Genomic DNA, 14,479 nt, shown 5'->3' with positions numbered 1-14,479 from the left:
AAGAACACAGAGTACAAATTCCCTCACCTGGCATTAAATGGCTTCTATCAACCTACTAGAAATTTCCTAACAGTGGTTTCCAGGAATGGAAATTGTGAGAAAACACTTTTCTCCTGGAAGTATTCATATACAGGCCAGGTTACCTCACATAAGGGATGCTAAAAAGAAGTAGTAGCTGGTCTCCAAGGAGGCCTCTCTCCCTCCCAGTGAACCATGCCTCTTGTTGTTCATACCCTTATGTATCCCTCTCCTGAATCTGAGCCGGTCCTATGACCAAGAAAACACAAAGTGACATTGTGTGACTTCCAAGATTAGGCCATAAGAAACCTTGCAATTTATGCCTGGATCTCTCAATACACTCACTCTTGGGATATTTCTGCTCAGAACAGCTGCCATGCTGTGAGAGGCACAAGGCACATGGAGAAGGCACATGTAGGGCACCCTAGTCAACAGCCAGCATCAGTGCCAGCCATGTGAGGGAGCCAGTGTGGACAACCAGCCCAGCTGAGCCTTCAGATGACTCCTGCCCTGGCCTCTACTTGACTACAGCAACATGAAAGACCCCAAGTGAGAACTGCCCAGCTGAGCCCAGTCAACCCACAGAATCATGAAAAATAATAAAGTGCCAATTCCACTTAAGAATGTCCTAGATGAACCAATAAAAACTAACTTTATTAAATCATGACCCTTGAGTACATGTCTTTTATTTTTATTTTATTTATTATTTTTTTTCAGGCCACACCAAAACTAACCAGGGAAAACTAATCCCTGGTTAGTTTTCCAACCAGGGATTAAACCTGTGCCCCCTGCAGTGGAAGCCCAGAGTCTTAACCACTGGACCACCAAGGAAGTCCCAGGAGTACATGTCTTTTAAATATCCTATGTAACAAAACAAACAGGAGTTCCATGATTGTTTCAAGAAAAAGCAATTGTGCAATTGTTTGAGTTGCAAGCTAAACTAGCCATTTTTTTCATGAAACACCATTTTTACTTGAAAGAAAAGAATAATAGACAAATAAATTATGATTATTTAGATTGGGTATTTGACAAACTTTCTCTTGGAAATGAATGAAGTGAGACTGTCACTTCAAGAAAAGAAACTGACAGTATGTTACAAACAATAAAAAGCAAGCTTTCAAGAGAAAATTCAAATTATGGAAAACTTGTATCCACCGTTGTGAGCTTCACAGCTTCCCAATACTTAAAGGCTTTTCTGATGAGAGCAGTGGTCTTAGTATGATTTACTGACATTGTAAAATGAAGCATGTCAACATTTAGATCTATATAACTCAGTAAACCAATTATTTCCCAATGACCAATTCAAAGTAAAAGATCCATTCAAAGTGCCAGATGGGCCAATGGATTATAATGTCACAAAGTATGAAAAGTTTGTTGATAAGATTTCAGACTCCACATTCCAACTAACCTTTAAGAAACTACCACTCATCCAGTTTTGGTATAGTAACAAAGAAAAATATCCACAATTATCTGCAAAAGCTATTAAAATATCCCTCTCCTTCTCAATTACATATCTGTGTGCAGCCAGATTTTCTTCATATCCTTCAGCTAAAACAATGTACTTAAAGAGACTGAACACAGGGCTTCCCTGGTGGCGCAGTGGTTGAGAGTCCGCCTGCCGATGCAGGGGACACGGGTTCATGCCCCAGTCTGGGAAGATCCCACATGCCGCGGAGCGGCTGGGCCCGTGAGCCATGGCCGTTGAGCCTGCACGTCCGGAGCCTGTGCTCCGCAACAGGAGAGGCCACGACAGTGAGAGGCCCGTGTACCGCAAAAAAAAAAAAGAGAGACTGAACACAGAAACAGTTATGAGAATCCAGTTCTCTTCTATTAAACCAGACATTAGAAAAATGTAAAACAATGTCACTCCTCTCAACATTTTTGTTTTGGAAAATAGTTATTTTTCATTAAAAATGTCATTTATGATAAATGTAATGGATTTATTATTATATCAAATGAATTCATAAATTTGTAATTTTTAAAACTGCCTCAGTTTTAATTTCTAATACAGTAAACAAAAGTTCTTGAGGTCCTTAACAATTTTTTTAATAGTTTTTTTAAACAAATTTTTTTATTTTTGGCTGCGTTGGGTCTTCGTTGCTGCGTGCGGGCTTTCTCTACTTGCGGTGAGTGGGGGTTACTCTTTGTTGCAGTGAGCGGGCTTCTCATTGCAGTGGCTTCTCTTGTTGCAGAACATGGGCTTTAGGCGTGCGGGCTCAGTAGTTGTGGCTCTCGGGCTCTAGAGCACAGGCTCAGTAGTTGTGGCACACCCGCTTTGTTGCTCCGTGGCATGTGGCATCTTCCCGGACCAGGGCTTGAACCCGTGTCCCCTGCATTGGCAGGCAGATGCTTAACCACTGTGCCTCCAGGGAAGCCCCCTTAACAGTTTTTAAGAGCATAAAGTTGACTTCAAAATAAACCAGCTTTCTTTCAAGGTGGCCAATCTGACACCCAGTTTCTTCAGGAACAAAGCCAATCCTCAGGGATGACTTGCTCCTATAAATGAGTATCCTTGTACAGCACCATGCTTTTAGTACCCACTGAGTCTCTAATGTCTAAAAAATCTTTCTGTGCATATATCTTCTCTCACCAACTAGGTTTCACTCACTTGGGCCATGGGGACAGCCAAGGACTACGTCTGAAACCATCTGTCACAGCACCTGGCCCACAAAAGTGCCTCAGATGGGAAAGACTAAGATGACAACACCAGTTTTTTGAGATCAACACTGAAAAAATCTGATAAAGCTATAGCCTCATCTTTGCCAGTGGAAACTAAGAAAGAAAACTTCTAGCTGGGGCTAGGAGCTCAAAGCTAAGGGATGAACAGGACAACCGACCCTGGACATGGACCAATAGGTGCCACTGTGGCTAGCTGCTGCTCAAACAAACGACAAAGCGAACCGAGTCAATGCAGCAGCTCTCCCTACCCAGGGAGAGCTTCTCTCTCGTCTCCTCTCAGAGAACCTCAGAAGCCTCCCAAACCCTCCTTCTTCCGCCTTCACATTTCCTTCAGAGGAAAGAACTTGGTATGGGTTTCAGAACAGGAGGGGCCCCCGCCTCAGGCCTTCCTGCAAGATCCACAAACAACCCGACCCCCGCAGACTGACAGACACATGGGCTCAGCACCCTGTTTGGCAACAGGAAAACTCACGGGGTGTTAAAGGCAGAGAAAGGGAAGTGAAGCCCATAAACAGCTAGTAGAACCACTGAGCTTCAGAGACTAAAACAAATCAGAGAGGAGCCCCACGTTTCCCCTGGCCCCCAGCAGGGACCCCACCATGGCCTGGCTTCCCAGATAGCTGGGACAACGAACATCAAATTCCCTGGAGCTCCCCTTCTGAGAGTTTACAAAACCTCCAGGCATCCTGAGAGCAAACAGGGAGACAGCAATGCGAAGCACAGAGCATTGTTCTGACTCTCGTGAGGACCCGATATCCCAGCAGAGATGGAAGAAACAATTCCGTGTATCATGCCCAGCTCTCTCTCATACATGCCAGCAAACTACAGACCCATGAGACAGGGACAGAATCTGGTTTTTCACTGTCATCATTTTCCAAGTGCCTAGTAATGTACCTGGCACATAGCAGGCACTCAAAAACGTTTGTTATATAAATGAAAGAAAAAGATGGACACTATCTTTGTGGCCTGGCACCCAAATAATATGGGCAGAGAAGAAAGTTTGTACATTTCTTTCTTTCTTTCTTTCTTTTTTTATTTTGTGGTACACGGGCCTCTCACTGCTGTGGCCTGTCCTGCTGCAGAGCACAGGCTCCGGATGCGCAGGCTCAGCGGCCATGGCTCACAGGCCCAGCCACTCCGCGGCATGTGGGATCTTCCCGGACCGGGGACGAACCCGTGTCCCCTGCATCGGCAGGCGGACTCTCAACCACTGCGCCACCAGGGAAGCCCCTGTACATTTATTCATTCAACAAATACTTAGCATCTCCTCTCTGCCAGACACTGTCCTAGACACAACAGGAAACAAAATAAGTCCCCGCCCTTATGGAGTCTATGTTTCAGTGGGTGTAAAGGTGAAAATCTTAATGCTCCTCAAAAAAAACCACATAAGCCATAGAATCAATAATTATTTAATAAGTGCCCACTATGTGCAAGTACCAGATGCAGTGACAGGCTCCTGGGATCTGGGACTCAGCGCTAGTGAAACCATTTCATCTGAGATGTGTCCGTCAGTTGTCAGAGGCCCCTGGGTAAGGAAAATGGGATTACCTCTTTGGTGCATCTGTCCTCATCTGTTGGTGAACAGAAGCCACTGCGTGAGTACCACGTGCATACCCCAAAACACCACGCAACGCTGCGGGATAGAAAGAAAGCCAACATCTTTAGCTGAGAGGCACCAGGGGTCAGAAAAGCAGCTCTGATACATTATAATTAAACATCAGGGCTCAGAGAGTACTCCTAAGGCAAGCTGGCTCCTCCTCTGTCCCTCACCCCTGCCCCTACCACCACCCCAGATGTTGTGATTCTGAGCCTGAGTCAGCAAATATTTCCCAACCCTGGAAGTAGTCTGCTTACTTCCAAGTAAGCAGACACCGGCTTTCCTGATTCTATCAGCATGAGGCAGGAAGAGCTGGCAAGGTGAAGAAGAAGCCAGAGCCCAACACCCCCCCACACGTGGCAGCTCCTAAATGCAGACGCCCTGAGTCATGCTTGATTCTTTGACCAAAGCCCAGTTGAGACGGCACTGGAGTCACACCCTAATCACCAGCCTCTGAGCTGTGAAGGCCAAGAACCATATGCCAAGGAAGAAGACCCACATATCTGAAACCTGATACAAGGGGCCATTTCCTCCCTGCCAGGCTCAAGCAAGTGCCTAGCTCTCCTGACACCACAGAACTCAGCTGCAAGTGGCTCCTCCCTCTGGATCCAAAGGCACAGAGGAGGGCCTGTAGTTTAGCTTCCCAGTCTGCAGGTAACACCCTAGGAGTGGGCCTCTGTATTTGGTGACAGAATACAGCTGAAGCCTTTGGAAGTGACAGGGCCAGCCCCTCCTGAGAGAAGCTGCACCGTCCCAGGACATGCCAGGAGCCATGAGCCCTGAGGACAGCTTGCACAACAGCCAGGATATCTGCATTCTATCCAAAGAAGAGGCCTACCAGCTTCCCAGGCCAGCGCCCAACAATGGCTGTCCTCTCACCAGGCCCTGGGGGATGGGGTCTGAGGGACCACAGGTGAGGCTGGAAGGCTGAGTGAAGGCAATTCTTCCTGAGTGGGTGGAGGCACACACCAAAGGAGGAGGAAAGCAAGGAGAAAGGCAGCCAAACAAACGAGCAGTTCGTTAAACTAAGGACTTAATGGGCTACAGCATCTGTAGGATAACGTCAGGGGCCTGTCTGCCCACCCCTTTGAAAAAGAGAGGCAGGCTGACCCAAGCTCTGCAAACGTCACCGAATGGGCACTTGGTAACTGATGATCATGACTACCCACGCGGAAGATGACGTGGTGGACAAACTGCAAGAAGCTACCTGGCCAGAGCTTCTGGTGCACAAGCTGCTCCCCAAGGACTGGGCCTGACGTCCTCTCAAGCCCTTCTCACCTGCTGCCTCAGTAGAGAGCGCTATCAATGGGTAAGCAGACAGAGGAGTAGCAAACGGCTCCAAAGAGTCAGGTAAAGTCCTGGGGAGCCACAGGCTGGACTAAATCACCACCAAATACACAACCCCAACTTCATCAGAATGACCCATTAAAGCCCCAAAGGGATGTTTTCCATTGGAACAAGGACCCCCTTTTGGTCCAGTCTGCCCTACTCCCCCCACCGCCCAAGTGCTGCTTTAGTGGAGAGGGCACTGGCTCAGCCATCCACGACCCTACTCCTTTCACAGAAAAGGGTCTGTGCACAAGAGGGTTCCAAAACTTTAAAGTCTGGTCTGGTTGTTTCAGTTGGCTCTCCACCACAGTTCCTGAAGGCTGCCAGTTCTGTGTCCAATTCTGGCTCAAAGACAGAGAGCACGATCCTCAAAAGAGGAGACCTAGAAACCTGGAGCCCGGTGAAACAACAGGCCTTCATTTCTGAACTGAGACTGGGTCACGCTTTCAGAATCCTCCAAAATCAGATTGGGCAGAAATATAGGATATGTTATTTCCTGAAGATCTCTCTAGGGGACCAACGCCAAATAAAGGAGCTCAAATTGAACGCATCTGTAAAGAACTTTCAGTCTGGCAAGAAGGTTAAAGATCCAGAAGCACCGTGAAGGTGGTGGGTTCTCTAGCCACAAAGAGGATGATCTCTGTGACTGGAAGCAACTCAAGTTCCTGACACCATCTTCCTAATGCAGCCCCACAACCTGTCCAGGCAGATACTGACTGGCTACGCCTGGGCAAAGGGAACAGGACTTCAGTGTCAGCCTCTCTCTCTTAGAGCCACAGGAAATGAAGCTCCCAAGGAAAACAGAGGGAGAAGAACCTTCAAGAGAACCTGCTCAGTTATCGACATCAGAAGCCCCAGACACATTCAGAGATGCGTGAGGGAAAAATCAGCAGGTGGTTCAAGTCACCAATAACAAAAGGAACAGCTACCTGCCAGCCCCAGGGCTATCAGGCTGGCAATCTATTTCAAAACTCAAACAGGAAAAAAAATGTTCTGGAGCCAGTACAGAGGAAAAGGTTGAGGACCACAGGCATTCTCTGGGGCATAGATTCTGGAGACTTCTCTTAGCTCTCTGAGATAGGGCATAGAGTAGAGGGTGGGAATCAGGGCAGAGATAGGCTGAGGTATCATGGTTTAAAGGTGTACAGTATATCCAGAGTGTAAAGCCACAAAGCCCTGTTTCCTGGAAGGGGAAAAGAGTTGGATGAGGCCTCCAGCTACCCCTGGCATACACCCAATTCAGCGGCTGGTCTCTCCTCAAAGGTTCCTGGAAGTCAACAGACCCATAAAGGGGAAGTACGAAAGCTGAGACTGGAAGAATGGTCTACAAATTGGACATTATCCCTGATGCAACACCCCAGTAAATTCTCCCACCAAACATTACCTGCTATTTACCTCAGACATTCAGCGCCTTACTTCAATCAGGGGCTGAACACCCACACGCCCACTCCACAGGTATCTCAACTGCGGGTCATGGGAAAGCAGTGTCTGCAGCTAATGCTTCTCCCAGAAGCAGAGGCAAGGAACTGGGAAGGAAGGGGAGGTGGATGACAGGAATGCAGAGGGCATGGCTGATTGGAAAGAAATCAGAGAGTGGGGCAAAAACAGGGCTTCTGGGGGGAACTTGGGTAGGAGGGGCTTAGGTAGACAGGGATTGCAGGCACGGGCTGAAAAAGCCCGGTAACACCGCGAGGAAGATGGTGGGGAGGGGTGATACTGAGAGGGGCCAGGCAACGCGGGAAGGAGAGGACAGGGATGGGAAAAGAGAGAGAAGACACAGGTCAAGGATGGGAGGACGAAGACAGGAGACAAGGATAACGAGGGGGACAGAGAAGATCTCCAAGGAGACCCTGGGTAGAGAGGGCAATGAATTTGGGGACACCAGAGAAGATATGAAAGAAGAGATCAGAGACAAGGGTGGGTAGTGGGAGAGGACCTAGAGCCTGGGATGGGGCTCTCAGAACACAGAAGTGGGAGGAGACGGAGACACGAGGCCCAAAAGGGGGCACAGAGTCTGGGGGTTTGGGGGAGGCCCGTGGTTCGGGCTCAAATATTGATAGGCGTCCAAAGGCTGGGGGAGCAGGGGAAGCGGGGCGGGGTGCCAGGAGAGCAACGGACGACCGCGACCCGCCCGGGCCAGAGCGACAGGAAGCGGCAGCCGCTCCGTCAGCCGACCCCTGCGACTCTCCCCACTCCACTCCCCGCCGGGCCTTCCGCCCCAGCCGCGTTGCCCGCCTCAGCCCGGGCCCGCTGCTTCCCTCCGCTGCCTGCCTACCCGCTTCCCCGGACCCGGAATGACCTGTTCTGGCTGCCCTCCGCGCCACCGCCGCCGTCCCGCAGGCTCCGTAGGATCCTCCGGCTCCTGCCAAAACTTTTCCCATTAATCCCCAGATCCGCGGCGGCCGCGGCGGCCGCGGCGTCACACGCTGCGCCGCCTGGCCCCGCCCCACAAGAGTGACGTCACCGCGCAGCTCCTCCCCTCCCCTCTCCACGCCCCCTTCCGCCCCGGCCGCGGCCAATCACCGCGCCTCCTAGAGTCGCCCCTGATTCTGCCACTCCGCCCACCAGCACGCTGCCCCGGGCCCGCCTGCAGCGCCCTCTGGTGCGGGACGAGGGCGCAGCAGCTCAAGAAGGAGCTGGGGAGGAATCTCCAGGGCCCGTAAAGCAAGTCTGGCAAGTATCACAAAAGAGAATTTAAAGCTGGAAGGGAACTTAGAGATCATCTCGTACAGCCTCCTCAAACTTCCAGTGAAGAAACTGTCCCAGAAAAGGTGCGTGACTTGCAGTGAGAAGCAGTGCTGAGGTTAGAACCTGGATATCCAAATTCCACTGGAAATGGCTGTGCTCCCTGTAATTTTCACAAAAGGGCTTTGCTCCCTCAAGAGGCTTCTGCAACTAGAAATTTATGGTTCTGGATTTCTTACCTATCTTCCTATTTATCTAATACACTTGCCCACCTAAATGGGGAGCACCCTCCTTACTGTTGTAGAAAATTCTGTTCTCGCTTCTTAACCCAAGTCTTTAGGACCTGGAGGAGACGTGTTATTCCAACCTTCAGATATACCGTAAAAAGGTACCCAGCAGCTGGAGGGCAGTATGGGAGAAGAAGATGGGTTTGCCATCTGGCAATGAACAAAACTTGACTCTATAGGTGTATGATCAATGGGTAACTTCCTCCTTTCCATCATCTTTAAAATAAAGATTACCTCTCCCCCTCTCCTACACTCCTAGATATCTGGATAGTAGAACTACGAGTGCTTTCTTTTTCTTTCTGCTTCTTTTTTTTCTACTTTTTGAAATGAATGTGCAGTACTTTTTTTTCTTTGCTGCAGCATGTGGGGATCTTAATTCCCCTACCAGGGACCATAACCCCTGCAGTGGCAGAGTCCTAACCACCGGACCGACAGGGAATTCCCTGCGCAGTACTTTTGTAATTCAGATGTCAACCTCCTTGCCTCTGAGATAGAAGAAAAAATGGGTTGTGGAAGTCAAAGCCATCCCTAAGATTTCTGCAAATTTCTCAGGGATTTATATTCTCCTAAATCTCTCTGCCTCCATGCTCCAGCTTCTGCCAGGCTGTCGCAGTCACACAGTTCAGAAATGTAGAGATGCAACTCAGCCCTTCCTGAGGACTGCCCACACTTCTTCCCACACAAAACATTCATGGGTATAGATGTTATGATGCTCTGGGCCCTGGGAAGGGTCACGTGATGCATTGCAAACAGTTTAAACTCACACAGCTGACATTTTTTTAAAGTCCTTTCTGCACTGGCGGCGTTGAGGTTTTCTGACTGGCTGTTCACTCCTTAGAGCCTGGTCTTTTCCCAAATTACTACCTCTCCTCCCTGCCCCACCATTCTCTCCTCTATCCCATTCTCTCCAGAAAGAAAACAAATCCTTCCCGCTTTCCAGGCACATCTCTTCATTGCTAGAGTTCCTGCCAACACTCATGCCCTAGAGATTTCACTTTCTCCTCCCTAAAAGTCTCATTTCCCCTAATAAAGACAGCTCCTTCCCTGAAAGAAATTCTGGGAGCACTGTTAAAATACTACATTTTTCAGCTCATTTCATTTTCATATTAAACGGATATATAAAAATATGTACATATATTTTATTTTATTTTTTATTTTTATTTTCGCGGTACACGGGCCTCTCACTGCTGTGGCCTCTCCCATTGTGGAGCACAGGCTCTGGACACACAGGCTCAGCGGCCATGGCTCACGGGCCCAGCCGCTCCGCGGCACGCGGGATCCTCCCAGACCGGGCACGAACCCGTGTCCCCTGCATCGGCAGGCGGACTCCCAACCACTGCGCCACCAGGGAAGCCCTATACATATATTTAAAACTTAAATCAGTTAGTTTCTGTTACTTGAATCTAAAACAGACTAACACAGCTTCCCCAAATCTTCATTTTGATTGGATTTGTCCACAGGCACAGCTCACAGTGGGAAAAGTTGGTCCCTGCCAAGCCTCTGCAACCCTTTTCAGACCAGCCAGAGAGCTCAGCTACCAAAACCTGCTCGGATGCCCAATTACAGTGTAACTTAACAATAACTTAACAGTGTGGAATAAGGCTAGACCAGCTTTGAATTAGATCCGGTCTCCTCCACAGCCATTTCAAGCTCCAGCCAGCAGGTGGAGGCCTCCTTAGCCTCCTGAAAACGGCCTCCTCAGCGTCCCTCTTCCTCCCCCTCTCACCTACAGCAGGGGCCAGAGAGGCAACTTTCAGCTGGCACCTCTTTGGCCTGGATAGACACTGATGGTGAGGAAGAGGCGCCTTGCATATCCTGGCAACAGTTTGCAACAAACCACTTACATTCCAGCCAGTTGCCCAACCTCCTCAACCCTCAGGGGTGACCTGGGGCCACAGTGGCTGTATTTTCCACATGGCCCCCGGAGCTTATAGGTATCTCTGAAGGCATCAGAGATTGGATACACTCTCCTTTGTCCAGGATGTTTGTAAGGACAAAGGAGTTCTTTTATAACGCTGGAATTGAAAGACTGCAGGGCTTCCCTGGTGGTGCAGTGGTTGAGAGTCCACCTGCCGATGCAGCGGACGCGGGTTTGTGTCCCGATCCGGGAAGATCCCACATGCCGCGGAGCGTCTGGGCCCATGAGCCGTGGCCGCTGAGCCTGCGCGTCCGGAGCCTGTGCTCCGCAACGGGAGAGGCCCCAACAGTGAGAGGCCCGCGTACCGCAAAAAAAAAAAAAAGACGGTAAAATATCTTCTGCCCCCGATAATGTCCCACCAGACCGACAGCTTCTCATGCCAGTCCTGATGTGGATTCAGGGTGAGCTTCCTTTCACTGTCACACTGCAACCAGCAACACCTCCTGTGTCCCATCATAGAATGTTAAAAAGTCTGGAATGGACCCCATTTACAGATGAGAAAACCAAGACTTAGGAATTGGCGTGCCACCTCAAGTTTAAACACTACCTGGCTTCCAAGAATGTCTCTAATCAGGCTTCATAGTTAGTAGTCCTCAAAATTTTTGCCCCGCTACCCCTAAAAGAATATATAAGAACTAATGCAGCTCCTTGTACATTTTTAAGGTGACATCTAATATATTTCATATTAGTTTAAAACTTAGTAGTTGCAGAGTATGGATGTAATTTCTACTATTTTATAAACATTAATATTTTAATATAAAACTACTATATTACCCTTTTAAATGTATTGACTAAGACTCAGAACCCATAGCGATTTGATGTTCACCATCATCCATCTTAAAAATACATGAACAGGGCTTCCCTGGTGGCGCAGTGGTTAAGAATCCACCTGCCAATGCAGGGGACACGGGTGTGAGCCCTGTTCCGGGAAGATCCCACGTGCCGCGGAGCAGCTAAGCCCAAGCACCACAACTACTGAGCCTGCGTGCTGCAACTACTGAAGCCCACATGCCTAGAGCCTGTGCTCCGCAACAAGAGAAGACACCGCAATGAGAACCCCACACACCGCAACGAACACTAGACCCTGCTCGCCACAGCTAGAGAAACCCCATGGACAGCAATGAAGACCCAGTGCAGCCAAAGATAAATAAATAAAAATAAATAAATAAATTTATTTTAAAAAATACATGAACAAATAGATAAACCTACTAATGGATAGACCTACTGTATAGCACAGGGATCTATATTCAATATCTTGTAATAACCTATAATGGAAAATAATCTGAAAAAGAATATATATAACTGAATCACTTTGCTGTACACCTGAAAGTAATACAACATTGTAAATTAATTATACTTCATTTTTTAAAAAATATTTATTTATTTATTTTTGGCTGTGTTGGGTCTTCGTTGCTGCGCGCGGACTTTCTCTAGTTGCGGTGAGCGGGGGGCTACTCTTCCTTGCGGTGTGTGGGCTTCTCATTGCAGTGGCCTCTCTTGTCGCGGAGCATGGGCTCTAGGCACGTGGGTGCTCACGGGCTCTAGAGCACAGGCTGAGTAGTTGTGGTGCACGGGCTTAGTTGCTCCGCGGCATGCGGGATCTTCCCGGACCAGGGCTCGCACCTGTGACCCTGCATTGGCAGGCAGATTCTTAACCACTGAGCAACCAGGGAAGTCCCTCCTTCCAAGTTTTGAAAGCAAAGATTTGGAAACCTGCTGACTTGAAAACGAAAGGAATTTTTTGTCTGACTTTTGAGCCATTCACTTTCTCAGCACCCACAGTCCTACACTAGCATTTCGAATCGTTGCTATGTTTAGTGTTTCAGGAATTTGACCCCTCTGAATTGTCCACTCCTAAAAGATACTGGATGGGTGAGTGGTGAACCTTGCTTGCCACTGCAAGTAGGGGAGGTGGAACTGTGAAGGAAGAAAGCAGCTTTGGTAAAGAGAACACTTGGAAGTTGAGGATTTGTGAATTGATTTTCTTAAAACTCCTTAGAGATACCCCAGATACCTTAGAGATACCCCACTCCAATTAGAGAACCCTTGATCTTCCCATTCAATATCCAGAATCCAGACTTCTTGTGTCCATAAATGTGCTATGCTTCTTTCTATCAATACTTGCATTTTCCCCATGTTCTCTACTCTCCTTCCTTTTTTTTTTTTTTTTTTTTTTGCGGCACGCGGGCCTCTCACTGTTGTGGCCTCTCCCGTTGCAGAGCACAGGCTCCGGACGCGCAGGCTCAGCAGCCATGGCTCACGGGCCCAGCCGCTCCGCGGCATGTGGGATCTTCCCGGTCCTGGGCACGAACCCGTGTCCTCTGCATCGGCAGGCGGACTCTCAACCACTGTGCCACCAGGGAAGCCCTCTCCTTCCTTTTTAATAAGGGAATTCCCTGTCGGTCCAGTGGTTTGGACTCAGTGCTATCCCTGCCAGGGCCCCGAGTTCAATCCCTGGTTGGGGAAATAGGATCCTGCAAGCCATATGGCCAAAAAAAAAAAAGTTTTTAAGGGCCTATCAAATCTCACCTCATACCTAACACTTCGTTTTTTCTGAATTCCTACCACACTTAGAATTTGAAACTTACTTACTTCCCATCCCTGAAATATGCATCATGTTATCCTGGCAGCTTCATGACACTTTAAATAGACTGTAGTGAAGTTCATTGCAATAGAGTTTGGTGTACTTGCAAAAGACATGAATTTTTATACCAGATAACATATAAGCTCCAGGAGGGCAGGGATTCTGTTCATGTTGTTCTGTGCCATATAGCCAGCACCTAGCCCCATACCTGGCTTATAATAAAAGCTTAATAAGTAATTTGTTAAATAGGACTTCCCTGGTGGTCCAGTTGTTAAGACTCCCTGCTTCCACTGCAGGGGGAACAGGTTTAATCTCTGGTCAGGGAAATAGGATCCACATACCGTGCAGCCAAAAAAAAAAAAAAAATTTTGTTGAATAAATGAATGGTATTGAGTTGGAATCTCAACTACTTCATCACTTTTAAGCTGGGTGACACCCAGTCATTCATATTAGAATTTATTCATTCATGAATTCATTCAACAAACATTTGCTTCATGCCTACTAAGAGCAGAGCATTGTTCTAGGCACCGGGGACATAAGTTGAAGAAAATATGTCCCTGCCCTCAAGGATCTCAAGCGTCTAGTTATGGAGGCTGTTACATGAAGTAAGATGGAAAGAACAGCCAGTGTGCAGGCTCAGAAGAAAAAGGAGGGAGCTGCTAGTAGATCTATAAAGCAGAGGCATAGGAGGCTCTCCTGGGCCAGATCGTCAAGGGCCTTGTATGCCCCATATGGGAATGTGAACTTGACTATCCAGGGTACCACTGAGAGACTGGAAAGTGGAAAGAGTCAAGGATAGATATGCATTTTAGAAAGCCTATCCAGGGACTCTCCTGGTGGTCCGGTGGTTAAGACTCTGCTCTCTCAATGCAGGAGGGCCCGGGTTTGATCCTGTCTGCCAAACTAAAAGATCCTGCATGCTGCAACTGAAGATCTCTCATGGCCCAGCGAAGATCCTGAGTGCCACAACTAAGACCTAGAGCCAAATAAATAAATATTAAAAAAAAAAAAAAAAAAAAGCCTATCTAGGGCTTCCCTGGTGGCGCAGTGGTTGAGAGTCCACCTGCCGATGCAGGGGACATGGGTTCGTTTCCCAGTCTGGGAAGATCCCACATGCTGCGGAGTGGCTGGGGCCGTGAGCCATGGCCGCTGAGCCTGCGCGTCCAGAGCCTGTGCTCCGCAACGGGAGAGGCCACAACAGTGAGAGGCCCGCGTACCGCAAAAAAAAAAAAAAAAAAGCCTATCCAGGCAGCTGTGGGGAGAAAGGTTAGCAAGGAGACTTGGTTACTGCTCTAGTCCAATTGGGAGGTGACAAGGGCCAGAGTAAGGCAGTAGCCATGAGACATGGCCCCAAGGGGGTGGATTTGAGAGTGACCAAGAAA

At 48.5% G+C, this 14,479-nt stretch overlaps 1 protein-coding gene across 2 annotated transcripts in view; it reads right to left on the bottom strand.

Annotated features, from left to right (window-relative positions):
* PPARD (peroxisome proliferator activated receptor delta) overlaps nucleotides 1-8,055 on the bottom strand; it is a 75,572-nt gene extending 67,517 nt beyond the window's left edge. The window contains exons 1-2 of one of the 2 annotated variants that reach the window (XM_065885506.1): nucleotides 7,923-8,055; nucleotides 4,246-4,330 (exon numbers count right to left, since the gene is read on the bottom strand). The gene's annotated coding sequence lies outside the window, so the exon portion shown is untranslated. The remainder of the gene's footprint in view (nucleotides 1-4,245; nucleotides 4,331-7,922) is intronic. The other variant, XM_065885507.1, reaches the window with a different exon arrangement.
* Nucleotides 8,056-14,479: the final 6,424 nt, after the last annotated feature.

Source organism: Phocoena phocoena, chromosome 10 (assembly GCF_963924675.1).
Source record: "Phocoena phocoena chromosome 10, mPhoPho1.1, whole genome shotgun sequence".
Taxonomy (NCBI): Eukaryota; Metazoa; Chordata; class Mammalia; order Artiodactyla; family Phocoenidae; genus Phocoena; species Phocoena phocoena.
Note: the sequence above shows the minus strand (reverse complement) of the source record. Positions and strands in the feature narration are given on the sequence as shown.